General features: G+C 47.0%; 1 long non-coding RNA gene across 1 annotated transcript in view; it reads left to right on the top strand.

Moving 5' to 3' along the window:
• Positions 1-18890, top strand: part of LOC123731957 (uncharacterized) — an 86274-nt gene extending 67384 nt beyond the window's left edge. Inside the window, exon 2 of the long non-coding RNA XR_006762940.1 lies at positions 17592-18890. This is a non-coding gene — a long non-coding RNA (uncharacterized lncRNA). The remainder of the gene's footprint in view (positions 1-17591) is intronic.
• The last annotated feature ends 519 nt before the right edge of the window (positions 18891-19409 follow it).

Raw genomic sequence — 19409 nt, 5'->3', positions numbered from 1 at the left:
CTGACTAGTACCACATGGACAGACTGACTAGTACCACATGGACAGACTGACTAGTACCACATGGACAGACTGACTAGTACCACATGGACAGACTGACTAGTACCACATGGACAGACTGACTAGTACCACATGGACAGACTGACTACCACCACATGGACAGACTGACTAGTACCACATGGACAGACTGACAGACTGACTAGTACCACATGGACAGACTGACTAGTACCACATGGTCAGAATGACTAGTACCACATGGTCAGACTGACTAGTACCACATGGACAGACTGACTAGTACCACATGGACAGACTGACTAGTACCACATGGACAGACTGACTAGTACCACATGGACAGACTGACTAGTACCACATGGACAGACTGACTAGTACCACTTGGACAGACTGACTAGTACCACATGGACAGACTGACTAGTACCACATGGACAGACTGACTAGTACCACATGGACAGACTGACTAGTACCACATGGACAGACTGACTAGTACCACATGGACAGACTGACTAGTACCACATGGACAGACTGACTACCACCACATGGACAGACTGACTAGTACCACATGGACAGACTGACTAGTACCACATGGACAGACTGACTAGTACCACATGGACAGACTGACTAGTACCACATGGTCAGACTGACTACTACCACATGGACAGACTGACTACTACCACATGGACAGACTGACTACTACCACATGGACAGACTGACTACTACCACATGGACAGACTGACTACTACCACATGGACAGACTGACTAGTACCACATGGACAGACTGACTAGTACCACATGGACAGACTGACTAGTACCACATGGACAGACTGACTAGTACCACATGGACAGACTGACTACCACCACATGGACAGACTGACTAGTACCACATGGACAGACTGACAGACTGACTAGTACCACATGGACAGACTGACTAGTACCACATGGTCAGAATGACTAGTACCACATGGTCAGACTGACTAGTACCACATGGACAGACTGACTAGTACCACATGGACAGACTGACTAGTACCACATGGACAGACTGACTAGTACCACATGGACAGACTGACTAGTACCACATGGACAGACTGACTAGTACCACATGGACAGACTGACTAGTACCACATGGACAGACTGACTAGTACCACATGGACAGACTGACTAGTACCACATGGACAGACTGACTAGTACCACATGGACAGACTGACTAGTACCACATGGACAGACTGACTAGTACCACATGGACAGACTGACTACCACCACATGGAAAGACTAACTAGTACCACATGGACAGACTGACTAGTACCACATGGACAGACTGACTAGTACCACATGGACAGACTGACTAGTACCACATGGTCAGACTGACTAGTACCACATGGACAGACTGACTACCACCACATGGACAGACTGACTACCACCACATGGACAGACTGACTAGTACCACATGGACAGACTGACTAGTACCACATGGACAGACTGACTAGTACCACATGGACAGACTGACTAGTACCACATGGACAGACTGACTAGTACCACATGGACAGACTGACTAGTACCACATGGACAGACTGACTAGTACCACATGGACAGACTGACTAGTACCACATGGACAGACTGACTACCACCACATCGACAGACTGACTACCACCACATGGACAGACTGACTACCACCACATGGACAGACTGACTACCACCACATGGACAGACTGACTAGTACCACATGGACAGACTGACTAGTACCACATGGACAGACTGACTAGTACCACATGGACAGACTGACTAGTACCACATGGACAGACTGACTAGTACCACATGGACAGACTGACTAGTACCACATGGACAGACTGACTAGTACCACATGGTCAGACTGACTACTACCACATGGACAGACTGACTACTACCACATGGACAGACAGACTACTATCACATGGACAGACTGACTAGTACCACATGGACAGACTGACTACCACCACATGGACAGACTGACTACCACCACATGGACAGACTGACTACCACCACATGGACAGACTGACTACCACCACATGGACAGACTGACTAGTACCACATGGACAGACTGACTAGTACCACATGGACAGACTGACTACCACCACATGGAAAGACTGACTAGTACCACATGGACAGACTGACTAGTACCACATGGACAGACTGACTAGTACCACATGGACAGACTGACTAGTACCACATGGACAGACTGACTAGTACCACATGGACAGACTGACTACCACCACATGGACAGACTGACTACCACCACATGGACAGACTGACTACCACCACATGGACAGACTGACTACCACCACATGGACAGACTGACTACCACCACATGGACAGACTGACTAGTACCACATGGACAGACTGACTAGTACCACATGGACAGACTGACTAGTACCACATGGACAGACTGACTAGTACCACATGGTCAGACTGACTACTACCACATGGACAGACTGACTACTACCACATGGACAGACTGACTACTACCACATGGACAGACTGACTACTACCACATGGACAGACTGACTACTACCACATGGACAGACTGACTACTACCACATGGACAGACTGACTAGTACCACATGGTCAGACTGACTACTACCACATGGACAGACTGACTACTACCACATGGACAGACTGACTAGTACCACATGGACAGACTGACTAGTACCACATGGACAGACTGACTAGTACCACATGGACAGACTGACTACCACCACATGGACAGACTGACTAGTACCACATGGACAGACTGACAGACTGACTAGTACCACATGGACAGACTGACTAGTACCACATGGTCAGACTGACTAGTACCACATGGACAGACTGACTAGTACCACATGGTCAGACTGACTAGTACCACATGGACAGACAGACTAATACCACATGGACAGACAGACTAGTACCACATGGACAGACAGACTAGTACCACATGGACAGACTGACTACCACCACATGGACAGACTGACAGACTGACTAGTACCACATGGACAGACTGACTAGTACCACATGGACAGACTGACTAGTACCACATGGACAGACTGACTAGTACCACATGGACAGACTGACTAGTACCACATGGACAGACTGACTAGTACCACATGGACAGACTGACTAGTACCACATGGACAGACTGACTAGTACCACATGGACAGACTGACTACTACCACATGGTCAGACTGACTACTATCACATGGACAGACTGACTACCACCACATGGACAGACTGACTACTACCACATGGACAGACTGACTACTACCACATGGACAGACTGACTAGTACCACATGGACAGACTGACTAGTACCACATGGACAGACTGACTAGTACCACATGGACAGACTGACTAGTACCACATGGACAGACAGACTACTATCACATGGACTGACTGACTACTACCACATGGACAGACTGACTACTACCACATGGACAGACTGACTACTACCACATGGACAGACTGACTACTACCACATGGTCAGACTGACTAGTACCACATGGTCAGACTGACTAGTACCACATGGTCAGACTGACTAGTACCACATGGACAGACTGACTAGTACCACATGGACAGACTGACTACCACCACATGGACAGACTGACTAGTACCACATGGACAGACTGACTAGTACCACATGGACAGACTGACTACCACCACATGGACAGACTGACTAGTACCACATGGACAGACTGACTAGTACCACATGGACAGACTGACTACCACCACATGGACAGACTGACTAGTACCACATGGACAGACTGACAGACTGACTAGTACCACATGGACAGACTGACTAGTACCACATGGTCAGACTGACTAGTACCACATGGACAGACTGACTAGTACCACATGGACAGACTGACTAGTACCACATGGACAGACTGACTAGTACCACATGGACAGACAGACTAGTACCACATGGACAGACTGACTACCACCACATGGACAGACTGACAGACTGACTAGTACCACATGGACAGACTGACTAGTACCACATGGACAGACTGACTAGTACCACATGGACAGACTGACTAGTACCACATGGACAGACTGACTAGTACCACATGGACAGACTGACTACTACCACATGGTCAGACTGACTACTATCACATGGACAGACTGACTACCACCACATGGACAGACTGACTACTACCACATGGACAGACTGACTACTACCACATGGACAGACTGACTAGTACCACATGGACAGACTGACTAGTACCACATGGACAGACTGACTAGTACCACATGGACAGACTGACTAGTACCACATGGACAGACAGACTACTATCACATGGACTGACTGACTACTACCACATGGACAGACTGACTACTACCACATGGACAGACTGACTACTACCACATGGACAGACTGACTACTACCACATGGTCAGACTGACTAGTACCACATGGTCAGACTGACTAGTACCACATGGTCAGACTGACTAGTACCACATGGACAGACTGACTAGTACCACATGGACAGACTGACTACCACCACATGGACAGACTGACTAGTACCACATGGACAGACTGACTAGTACCACATGGACAGACTGACTACCACCACATGGACAGACTGACTAGTACCACATGGACAGACTGACTAGTACCACATGGACAGACTGACTACCACCACATGGACAGACTGACTAGTACCACATGGACAGACTGACAGACTGACTAGTACCACATGGACAGACTGACTAGTACCACATGGTCAGACTGACTAGTACCACATGGACAGACTGACTAGTACCACATGGACAGACTGACTAGTACCACATGGACAGACTGACTAGTACCACATGGACAGACAGACTAGTACCACATGGACAGACTGACTACCACCACATGGACAGACTGACTACCACCACATGGACAGACTGACAGACTGACTAGTACCACATGGACAGACTGACTAGTACCACATGGACAGACTGACTAGTACCACATGGACAGACAGACTAGTACCACATGGACAGACTGACTACCACCACATGGACAGACTGACTACCACCACATGGACAGACTGACTAGTACCACATGGACAGACTGACTAGTACCACATGGACAGACTGAGTAGTACCACATGGACAGACTGACTAGTACCACATGGACAGACTGACTAGTACCACATGGACAGACTGACTAGTACCACATGGAAAGACAGACTAGTACCACATGGACAGACTGACTACCACCACATGGACAGACTGACTACCACCACATGGACAGACTGACAGACTGACTAGTACCACATGGACAGACTGACTAGTACCACATGGACAGACTGACTAGTACCACATGGACAGACTGACTAGTACCACATGGACAGACTGACTAGTACCACATGGACAGACTGACTAGTACCACATGGACAGACTGACTAGTACCACATGGACTGACTGACTACTACCACATGGTCAGACTGACTAGTACCACATGGACAGACAGACTAGTACCACATGGTCAGACTGACTAGTATCACATGGACAGACAGACTACTACCACATGGACAGACTGACTAGTACCACATGGACAGACTGACTAGTACCACATGGACAGACTGACTAGTACCACATGGACAGACTGACTACCACCACATGGACAGACTGACTAGTACCACATGGACAGACTGACTAGTACCACATGGTCAGACTGACTAGTACCACATGGTCAGACTGACTACCACCACATGGACAGACTGACTACCACCACATGGACAGACTGACTACCACCACATGGACAGACTGACTACCACCACATGGACAGACTGACTACCACCACATGGACAGACTGACTACCACCACATGGACAGACTGACTAGTACCACATGGACAGACTGACTACCACCACATGGACAGACTGACTACCACCACATGGACAGACTGACTACCACCACATGGACAGACTGACTACCACCACATGGACAGACTGACTAGTACCACATGGACAGACTGACTAGTACCACGTGGACAGACTGACTAGTACCACATGGACAGACTGACTACCACCACATGGACAGACTGACTACCACCACATGGACAGACTGACTACCACCACATGGACAGACTGACTACCACCACATGGACAGACTGACTACCACCACATGGACAGACTGACTACCACCACATGGACAGACTGACTAGTACCACATGGACAGACTGACTAGTACCACATGGACAGACTGACTAGTACCACATGGACAGACTGACTAGTACCACATGGACAGACTGACTACCACCACATGGACAGACTGACTACCACCAGATGGACAGACTGACTACCACCACATGGACAGACTGACTACCACCACATGGACAGACTGACTACCACCACATGGACAGACTGACTAGTACCACATGGACAGACTGACTAGTACCACATGGACAGACTGACTAGTACCACATGGACAGACTGACTAGTACCACATGGACAGACTGACTAGAACCACATGGACAGACTGACTAGTACCACATGGACAGACTGACTAGTACCACATGGACAGACTGACTGCCACCACATGGACAGACTGACTACCACCACATGGACAGACTGACTAGTACCACATGGACAGACTGACACACTGACTAGTACCTCATGGACAGACTGACTAGTACCACATGGACAGACTGACTACCACCACATGGACAGACTGACTACCACCACATGGACAGACTGACTACCACCACATGGACAGACTGACTACCACCACATGGACAGACTGACTACCACCACATGGACAGACTGACTACCACCACATGGACAGACTGACTACCACCACATGGACAGACTGACTAGTACCACATGGACAGACTGACTAGTACCACATGGACAGACTGACTAGTACCACATGGACAGACTGACTAGAACCACATGGACAGACTGACTAGTACCACATGGACAGACTGACTAGTACCACATGGACAGACTGACTGCCACCACATGGACAGACTGACTACCACCACATGGACAGACTGACTAGTACCACATGGACAGACTGACACACTGACTAGTACCACATGGACAGACTGACTAGTACCACATGGACAGACTGACTACCACCACATGGACAGACTGACTACCACCACATGGACAGACTGACTACCACCACATGGACAGACTGACTACCACCACATGGACAGACTGACTACCACCACATGGACAGACTGACTACCACCACATGGACAGACTGACTAGTACCACATGGACAGACTGACTAGTACCACATGGACAGACTGACTAGTACCACATGGACAGACTGACTACCACCACATGGACAGACTGACTACCACCACATGGACAGACTGACTACCACCACATGGACAGACTGACTACCACCACATGGACAGACTGACTACCACCACATGGACAGACTGACTACCACCACATGGACAGACTGACTACCACCACATGGACAGACTGACTACCACCACATGGACAGACTGACTACCACCACATGGACAGACTGACTACCACCACATGGACAGACTGACTAGTACCACATGGACAGACTGACTAGTACCACATGGACAGACTGACTAGTACCACATGGACAGACTGACTAGAACCACATGGACAGACTGACTAGTACCACATGGACAGACTGACTAGTACCACATGGACAGACTGACTGCCACCACATGGACAGACTGACTACCACCACATGGACAGACTGACTAGTACCACATGGACAGACTGACACACTGACTAGTACCACATGGACAGACTGACTAGTACCACATGGACAGACTGACTACCACCACATGGACAGACTGACTACCACCACATGGACAGACTGACTACCACCACATGGACAGACTGACTACCACCACATGGACAGACTGACTACCACCACATGGACAGACTGACTACCACCACATGGACAGACTGACTAGTACCACATGGACAGACTGACTAGTACCACATGGACAGACTGACTAGTACCACATGGACAGACTGACTACCACCACATGGACAGACTGACTACCACCACATGGACAGACTGACTACCACCACATGGACAGACTGACTACCACCACATGGACAGACTGACTACCACCACATGGACAGACTGACTACCACCACATGGACAGACTGACTACCACCACATGGACAGACTGACTACCACCACATGGACAGACTGACTAGTACCACATGGACAGACTGACTAGTACCACATGGACAGACTGACTAGTACCACATGGACAGACTGACTAGTACCACATGGACAGACTGACTAGTACCACATGGACAGACTGACTAGTACCACATGGACAGACTGACTAGTACCACATGGACAGACTGACAGACTGACTAGTACCACATGGACAGACTGACTAGTACCACATGGTCAGACTGACTAGTACCACATGGACAGACTGACTAGTACCACATGGACAGACTGACTAGTACCACATGGACAGACTGACTAGTACCACATGGACAGACTGACTAGTACCACATGGACAGACTGACTAGTACCACATGGACAGACTGACTAGTACCACATGGACAGACTGACTACCACCACATGGACAGACTGACTACCACCACATGGACAGACTGACTAGTACCACATGGACAGACTGACTAGTACCACATGGACAGACTGACTAGTACCACATGGACAGACAGACAACTATCACATGGACAGACAGACTACTACCACATGGACAGACAGACTACTACCACATGGACAGACTGACTAGTACCACATGGACAGACTGACTAGTACCACATGGACAGACTGACTACCACCACATGGACAGACTGACTACCACCACATGGACAGACTGACTAGTACCACATGGACAGACAGACTACTACCACATGGACAGACTGACTAGTACCACATGGACAGACTGACTAGTACCACATGGACAGACTGACTACCACCACATGGACAGACTGACTACCACCACATGGACAGACTGACTAGTACCACATGGACAGACTGACTAGTACCACATGGACAGACTGACTAGTACCACATGGACAGACAGACAACTATCACATGGACAGACAGACTACTACCACATGGACAGACAGACTACTACCACATGGACAGACTGACTAGTACCACATGGACAGACTGACTAGTACCACATGGACAGACTGACTAGTACCACATGGACAGACTGACTAGTACCACATGGACAGACTGACTAGTACCACATGGACAGACTGACTAGTACCACATGGACAGACTGACAGACTGACTAGTACCACATGGACAGACTGACTACCACCACATGGACAGACTGACTACCACCACATGGACAGACTGACTACCACCACATGGACAGACTGACTACCACCACATGGACAGACTGACTACCACCACATGGACAGACTGACTAGTACCACATGGACAGACTGACTACCACCACATGAACAGACTGACTACCACCACATGGACAGACTGACTAGTACCACATGGACAGACTGACAGACTGACTAGTACCACATGGACAGACTGACAGACTGACTAGTACCACATGGACAGACTGACTAGTACCACATGGTCAGACTGACTAGTACCACATGGACAGACTGACTACCACCACATGGACAGACTGACTACCACCACATGGACAGACTGACTACCACCACATGGACAGACTGACTAGTACCACATGGACAGACTGACTACTACCACATGGACAGACTGACTACTACCACATGGACAGACTGACTACTACCACATGGACAGACTGACTACTACCACATGGACAGACTGACTACTACCACATGGACAGACTGACTAGTACCACATGGACAGACTGACTACCACCACATGGACAGACTGACTAGTACCACATGGACAGACTGACTAGTACCACTTTGACAGACTGACTAGTACCACATGGACAGACTGACTAGTACCACATGGACAGACTGACTAGTACCACATGGACAGACTGACTAGTACCACATGGACAGACTGACTACCACCACATGGACAGACTGACTACCACCACATGGACAGACTGACTAGTACCACATTGACAGACTGACTAGTACCACATGGACAGACTGACTAGTACCACATGGACAGACAGACTACTACCACATGGACAGACTGACTACTACCACATGGACAGACTGACTAGTACCACATGGTCAGACTGACTAGTACCACATGGTCAGACTGACTAGTACCACATGGACAGACTGACTAGTACCACATGGACAGACTGACTAGTACCACATGGACAGACTGACTAGTACCACATGGACAGACTGACTAGTACCACATGGACAGACTGACTACTACCACATGGTCAGACTGACTACTACCAGATGGTCAGACTGACTACTACCACATGGACAGACTGACTAGTACCACATGGACAGACTGACTAGTACCACATGGACAGACTGACTAGTACCACATGGACAGACTGACAGACTGACTAGTACCACATGGACAGACTGACTAGTACCACATGGACAGACTGACTAGTACCGCATGGACAGACTGACTAGTACCACATGGACAGACTGACTAGTACCACATGGACAGACTGACAGACTGACTAGTACCACATGGACAGACTGACAGACTGACTAGTACCACATGGACAGACTGACTAGTACCACATGGACAGACTGACTAGTACCACATGGACAGACTGACTAGTACCACATGGACAGACTGACTAGTACCACATGGACAGACTGACTAGTACCACATGGACAGACTGACAGACTGACTAGTACCACATGGACAGACTGACAGACTGACTAGTACCACATGGACAGACTGACTAGTACCACATGGACAGACTGACTAGTACCACATGGACAGACTGACTAGTACCACATGGACAGACTGACTAGTACCACATGGACAGACTGACTAGTACCACATGGACAGACTGACAGACTGACTAGTACCACATGGACAGACTGACAGACTGACTAGTACCACATGGACAGACTGACTAGTACCACATGGACAGACTGACTAGTACCACATGGACAGACTGACAGACTGACTAGTACCACATGGACAGACTGACAGACTGACTAGTACCACATGGACAGACTGACTAGTACCACATGGACAGACTGACTACTACCACATGGACAGACTGACTACTACCACATGGACAGACTGACTACTACCACATGGACAGACTGACTACTACCACATGGACAGACTGACTACTATCACATGGACAGACTGACTAGTACCACATGGACAGACTGACTACCACCACATGGACAGACTGACTAGTACCACATGGACAGACTGACTAGTACCACTTTGACAGACTGACTAGTACCACATGGACAGACTGACTAGTACCACATGGACAGACTGACTAGTACCACATGGACAGACTGACTAGTACCACATGGACAGACTGACTACCACCACATGGACAGACTGACTACCACCACATGGACAGACTGACTAGTACCACATTGACAGACTGACTAGTACCACATGGACAGACTGACTAGTACCACATGGACAGACAGACTACTACCACATGGACAGACTGACTACTACCACATGGTCAGACTGACTAGTACCACATGGTCAGACTGACTAGTACCACATGGACAGACTGACTAGTACCACATGGACAGACTGACTAGTACCACATGGACAGACTGACTAGTACCACATGGACAGACTGACTAGTACCACATGGACAGACTGACTACTACCACATGGTCAGACTGACTACTACCACATGGTCAGACTGACTACTACCACATGGACAGACTGACTACTACCACATGGACAGACTGACTAGTACCACATGGACAGACTGACTAGTACCACATGGACAGACTGACTAGTACCACATGGACAGACAGACAACTATCACATGGACAGACAGACTACTACCACATGGACAGACAGACTACTACCACATGGACAGACTGACTAGTACCACATGGACAGACTGACTAGTACCACATGGACAGACTGACTAGTACCACATGGACAGACTGACTAGTACCACATGGACAGACTGACTACCACCACATGGACAGACTGACTAGTACCACATGGACAGACTGACAGACTGACTAGTACCACATGGACAGACTGACAGACTGACTAGTACCACATGGACAGACTGACTAGTACCACATGGACAGACTGACTAGTACCACATGGACAGACTGACAGACTGACTAGTACCACATGGACAGACTGACAGACTGACTAGTACCACATGGACAGACTGACTACCACCACATGGACAGACTGACTACCACCACATGGACAGACTGACTACCACCACATGGACAGACTGACTACCACCACATGGACAGACTGACTACCACCACATGGACAGACTGACTACCACCACATGGACAGACTGACTAGTACCACATGGACAGACTGACTACCACCACATGGACAGACTGACTACCACCACATGGACAGACTGACTAGTACCACATGGACAGACTGACTACCACCACATGGACAGACTGACTACCACCACATGGACAGACTGACTACCACCACATGGACAGACTGACTACCACCACATGGACAGACTGACTACCACCACATGGACAGACTGACAGACTGACTAGTACCACATGGACAGACTGACTAGTACCACATGGTCAGACTGACTAGTACCACATGGACAGACTGACTACCACCACATGGACAGACTGACTACCACCACATGGACAGACTGACTACCACCACATGGACAGACTGACTAGTACCACATGGACAGACTGACTACTACCACATGGACAGACTGACTACTACCACATGGACAGACTGACTACTACCACATGGACAGACTGACTACTATCACATGGACAGACTGACTAGTACCACATGGACAGACTGACTACCACCACATGGACAGACTGACTACCACCACATGGACAGACTGACTACCACCACATGGACAGACTGACTACCACCACATGGACAGACTGACTAGTACCACATGGACAGACTGACTAGTACCACATGGACAGACTGACTAGTACCACTTTGACAGACTGACTAGTACCACATGGACAGACTGACTAGTACCACATGGACAGACTGACTAGTACCACATGGACAGACTGACTAGTACCACATGGACAGACTGACTAGTACCACATGGACAGACTGACTAGTACCACATGGACAGACTGACTAGTACCACATGGACAGACTGACTAGTACCACATGGACAGACTGACTAGTACCACATGGACAGACTGACTACCACCACATGGACAGACTGACAACTATCACATGGACAGACAGACTACTACCACATGGACAGACAGACTACTACCACATGGACAGACTGACTACTACCACATGGACAGACTGACTAGTACCACATGGACAGACTGACTAGTACCACATGGACAGACTGACTAGTACCACATGGACAGACTGACAGACTGACTAGTACCACATGGACAGACTGACTAGTACCACATGGACAGACTGACTAGTACCACATGGACAGACTGACAGACTGACTAGTACCACATGGACAGACTGACAGACTGACTAGTACCACATGGACAGACTGACTAGTACCACATGGACAGACTGACTAGTACCACATGGACAGACTGACTAGTACCACATGGACAGACTGACTAGTACCACATGGACAGACTGACTAGTACCACATGGACAGACTGACTAGTACCACATGGACAGACTGACTAGTACCACATGGACAGACTGACTAGTACCACATGGACAGACTGACTACCACCACATGGACAGACTGACAACTATCACATGGACAGACAGACTACTACCACATGGACAGACAGACTACTACCACATGGACAGACTGACTACTACCACATGGACAGACTGACTAGTACCACATGGACAGACTGACTAGTACCACATGGACAGACTGACTAGTACCACATGGACAGACTGACAGACTGACTAGTACCACATGGACAGACTGACTAGTACCACATGGACAGACTGACTAGTACCACATGGACAGACTGACAGACTGACTAGTACCACATGGACAGACTGACAGACTGACTAGTACCACATGGACAGACTGACTAGTACCACATGGACAGACTGACTAGTACCACATGGACAGACTGACAGACTGACTAGTACCACATGGACAGACTGACAGACTGACTAGTACCACATGGACAGACTGACAGACTGACTAGTACCACATGGACAGACTGACTAGTACCACATGGACAGACTGACTAGTACCACATGGACAGACTGACAGACTGACTAGTACCACATGGACAGACTGACAGACTGACTAGTACCACATGGACAGACTGACTAGTACCACATGGACAGACTGACTAGTACCACATGGACAGACTGACAGACTGACTAGTACCACATGGACAGACTGACAGACTGACTAGTACCACATGGACAGACTGACTAGTACCACATGGACAGACTGACTAGTACCACATGGACAGACTGACTAGTACCACATGGACAGACTGACTAGTACCACATGGACAGACTGACTAGTACCACATGGACAGACTGACTAGTACCACATGGACAGACTGACAGACTGACTAGTACCACATGGACAGAGTGACAGACTGACTAGTACCACATGGACAGACTGACTAGTACCACATGGACAGACTGACTAGTACCACATGGACAGACTGACAGACTGACTAGTACCACATGGACAGACTGACAGACTGACTAGTACCACATGGACAGACTGACTAGTACCACATGGACAGACTGACTAGTACCACATGGACAGACTGACAGACTGACTAGTACCACATGGACAGACTGACTAGTACCACATGGACAGACTGACTAGTACCACATGGACAGACTGACAGACTGACTAGTACCACATGGACAGACTGACAGACTGACTAGTACCACATGGACAGACTGACTAGTACCACATGGACAGACTGACTACCACCACATGGACAGACTGACTACCACCACATGGACAGACTGACTACCACCACATGGACAGACTGACTACCACCACATGGACAGACTGACTACCACCACATGGACAGACTGACTAGTACCACATGGACAGACTGACTAGTACCACATGGACAGACTGACTAGTACCACATGGACAGACTGACTAGTACCACATGGACAGACTGACTAGTACCACATGGACAGACTGACTAGTACCACATGGACAGACTGACTAGTACCACATGGACAGATTGACTACTACCACATGGACAGACTGACTACTACCACATGGACAGACTGACTACTACCACATGGTCAGACTGACTACTACCACATGGACAGACTGACTACTACCACATGGACAGACTGACTACTACCACATGGACAGACTGACTACTATTACATGGACAGACTGACTAGTACCACATGGACAGACTGACTAGTACCACATGGACAGACTGACTAGTACCACATGGACAGACAGACAACTATCACATGGACAGACAGACTACTATCACATGGACAGACTGACTAGTACCACATGGACAGACTGACTAGTACCACATGTTCAGACTGACTACTACCACATGGTCAGACTGACTACTACCACATGGACAGACTGACTACTACCACATGGACAGACTGACTACTATCACATGGACAGACTGACTAGTACCACATGGACAGACTGACTAGTACCACATGGACAGAATGACTAGTACCACATGGACAGACAGACAACTATCACATGGACAGACAGACTACTATCACATGGACAGACTGACTAGTACCACATGGACAGACTGACTAGTACCACATGTTCAGACTGACTACTACCACATGTTCAGACTGACTACTACCACATGGACAGACTGACTACTACCACATGGACAGACTGACTACTACCACATGGACAGACTGACTAGTACCACATGGACAGACTGACTAGTACCACATGGACAGACTGACTAGTACCACATGGACAGACTGACTAGTACCACATGTTCAGACTGACTACTACCACATGGTCAGACTGACTACTACCACATGGACAGACTGACTACTACCACATGGACAGACTGACTACTACCACATGGACAGACTGAGTAGTACCACATGGACAGACTGACTAGTACCACATGGACAGACTGACTAGTACCACATGGACAGACTGACTACCACCACATGGACAGACTGACTACCACCACATGGACAGACTGACTAGTACCACATGGACAGACTGACTAGTACCACATGGACAGACTGACTAGTACCACATGGACAGACTGACTAGTACCACATGGACAGACTTCATTCGTGTGTTTGTGGGGAGCATGCTGTTTATTTAGTCAGGCATTGCCCACATTATTCTGACATATTTTAGAATGTTAATTATGTGAACATCAATGCATAATGCCATTGGGTAGTTAAATAAAATACACATTATTGTTAGTGGTAGGCTAATGCATATGTTTTTAGCATACATTTTGGGGGGGATTTTTATCCTATAGGCTATTACAACAATTAACCTTAAAATGTCGGTCCTTGAAAATTACAATCAAGTGCTTGAAAAGTCCTTAAGTCCTTGAATTTGACTTGCCAATGTCTATATGAACTCTGTGACTTGCTCAGCGAGCAAATGAAAGATAAAATAATCTGCTATTTAAATTATGCACGCATCATTCAGTTTCCTGTCATATCGTCAGATCTTATCCCCTGGACAGTAAATTTCAGTTGGAGCTGGCCCAGTCTGCCACTGGTAAATTATACTTGAATGTTGAACCCTGTGTGTGCGGTGCACGTTGGTCCTATATGTCTACCACTTTGTGTAGCCGTTAGCGATGCTAATGTATTCAGGTAGACGGAAAGACAATTAAAAAATATCCTATGCCTACCTGGCAGAATCGTGATTATTTGCATCAATGCATTGGCCATTTTGTTTTGAAAACTCCCCATCACAACTGCACTACAGAAACACTGCTAGACAAACAAGGCTGTCTGGCTGGTGGCACTAGAATTAAAGGGTAACTACACACAAACATTCAGATTTCCCCAGATTTCCCCTGATGTGGTTTCAACATTGTTGTGGAATTAGAACATTCAATTATGTTTTTCTATTGAAAAGTGTGATTTTGAGTGAGAGAACCTGAAAATAATGGGGAAATCAGACCTCCCCACGTTTTTGTTTTGTTGTCGTGGTATCTCTTTTCTTTGCTGTTACAGTAAATAAATCTAAATCAATGTAAGAACACAGGGGAATGCTAATTTAACAGATGGCTAGTCATTATTAGCCTGGTTATATTATGGGACACAGGCCAGGTCATTATAAATTATCACATTTAACTGAGGGAACATGTGGTTACTATCACTGTTGTGTTTGTCTCACCTAGCTACCTTAAGATGGATGCATTAACAAGTTGCTCTGGATAGTGACCATACTATTCCCTTAAAGCCACACAGTGTAAAAATACATGGGTCATGTAAACAATAGAGCACATGCATCACATGCTAAGAGCACTTGACTGGAAGTCTCTCTGGATAAGAGCGTCTGCTAAATGATTAAAATTACAAATGTAAGTGGAGATTTCATTCAGGTTTCCCTGTTTAACCACTTTGTTTGTCTTTGGCAGAAGAGAGACCCGACTCAGAGGAACCAGACACGTCTGAACCAGCGAGACGACACCACTGTTCACAGTGTGGAAAGAGTTATACCCGTTTATGGAGCCTGAAAAACCATAAGAGAACACATGCAGGGAAGAAGCCTTATCATTGCTCTCAGTGTGGAAAGAGTTTTACACGGTTAGGGAGCCTTGAAATACATAAAAGAATACACACAGGAGACAAGCCTTACCAATGCTTCCAGTGTGGAAAGAGATTTATCCAGTCAACACATTTGAACGAGCATAAGAGAATACACACAGGGGAAAAACCATTCCAATGCTCTCAGTGTGGAAGGACATTTTCCCGATCAGGGGACCTGAAATCCCATGAAAGAATTCACACAGGGGAAAAGCCTTATCACTGTTCCCATTGTAAAAGTCGTTTTAGCTGGTCAGGGCAACTGAATGAGCATGAGAGAACACACACAGGAGTGAAGCCTTACCACTGCTCCCAGTGTGGAAAGAGTTTTACACGGTTGGGGTCCCTTAAATCACATAAGATATATACACACACACAGAAGACAAGCCCTATCACTACTCCCAGTGTGAAAATAAGTATTTATCATTAGGGGACATGAAAAAGCATGAGAGAAAACACTCTGTAGAGAGGCCTTTCCAATGCTCTCAGTGTGGAATGGGATTTATCCAGTCATGGCATCTGAAAGCGCACAAGAGAATACACACGAGAGAAGCCATTCCAATGCTTGCAGTGTGGAAAGAGTTATACCCAGTAAGGGAATTTAGAAACGCATGAGATGACACACAAAATGGCGAAATGTAGATTTCCGCCTAAATAGACATACAAAAGTAACTGCTATTCATGTGGAATTACATGAATCTGACATCCAAACACTTTGTATATTTGGAAAGAAGACATCTGGGAGATTATGCGGAAATTATCAGAAGATAGATAGGAGTTACATAGTTCAGAATTCACAAGATCAAGCACACACAAAATACACATTTTATTTTTTTGGCCACCTGCGCAAGAGATCCATGGAGGGCATTACTTCACCAGTTCTCCGACCATGTATTACTATTATGTGATTAGCCTAGTTGGTGTTGTAATGTTAACTCCCATGAGAGGAATTATGGTGTTATTTTTCTATCATTGTAAATTGTGTATAGAGATTGAGCTGACATGTATTATTTAATGTATATTGTTTATTGGATTTACATTGCAATAATGCTCTCTTTCATCCTGTTTCCCTCTGTACACAGACCACTTGTATACTCTGGTTCATCATTAAAACTCCTACTGTAGACTGATCTTCTGTGCCTGTTATCACTCTTTGACCGGGTGCTCAAAGCCTCTCAAAGCACATGGCTACTTAGAAACCTCTTAAGGATGGGCCCCCTTTTTTTAAATTATCACCTAAAATGACATACCCAAATCTAACTGCCTGTAGCTCAGGCCCTGAAGTAAGGATATGCATTTTTTTGGTACCATTTGAAACACTTTGAAGTTTGTGGAAATGTAACAGGAATGTAGGAGAATATAACACATTTTATCTGGTAAAACATAATACAAATACCATCTTTGAAATGCAAGAGAAAGGCCATTCCAGCCCAGGTGCAATTTAGATATTGGCCACTAGATGGCAGCAGCTTATGTGCAAAGTTTTAGTCTGATCCAATGAACCATTGCATTTCTGTTAAAAATGTTGTATCAAGACTGCCAAAATGTGCTTAGTTTGTTTATTAATAACTTTTCATGTTCAAAACTGTGCACTCTCCTCAAACAATAGCATCATATTATTTCACTGTAATAGCTACTGTAAATTGGAC

The sequence above is a fragment of the Salmo salar genome, unplaced genomic scaffold (genome assembly GCF_905237065.1).
Source record: "Salmo salar unplaced genomic scaffold, Ssal_v3.1, whole genome shotgun sequence".
NCBI classification, from domain to species: domain Eukaryota; kingdom Metazoa; phylum Chordata; class Actinopteri; order Salmoniformes; family Salmonidae; genus Salmo; species Salmo salar.
The sequence above is the reverse complement of the archived record's forward strand: the minus strand, read 5'-3'. Positions and strand labels throughout refer to the sequence as shown.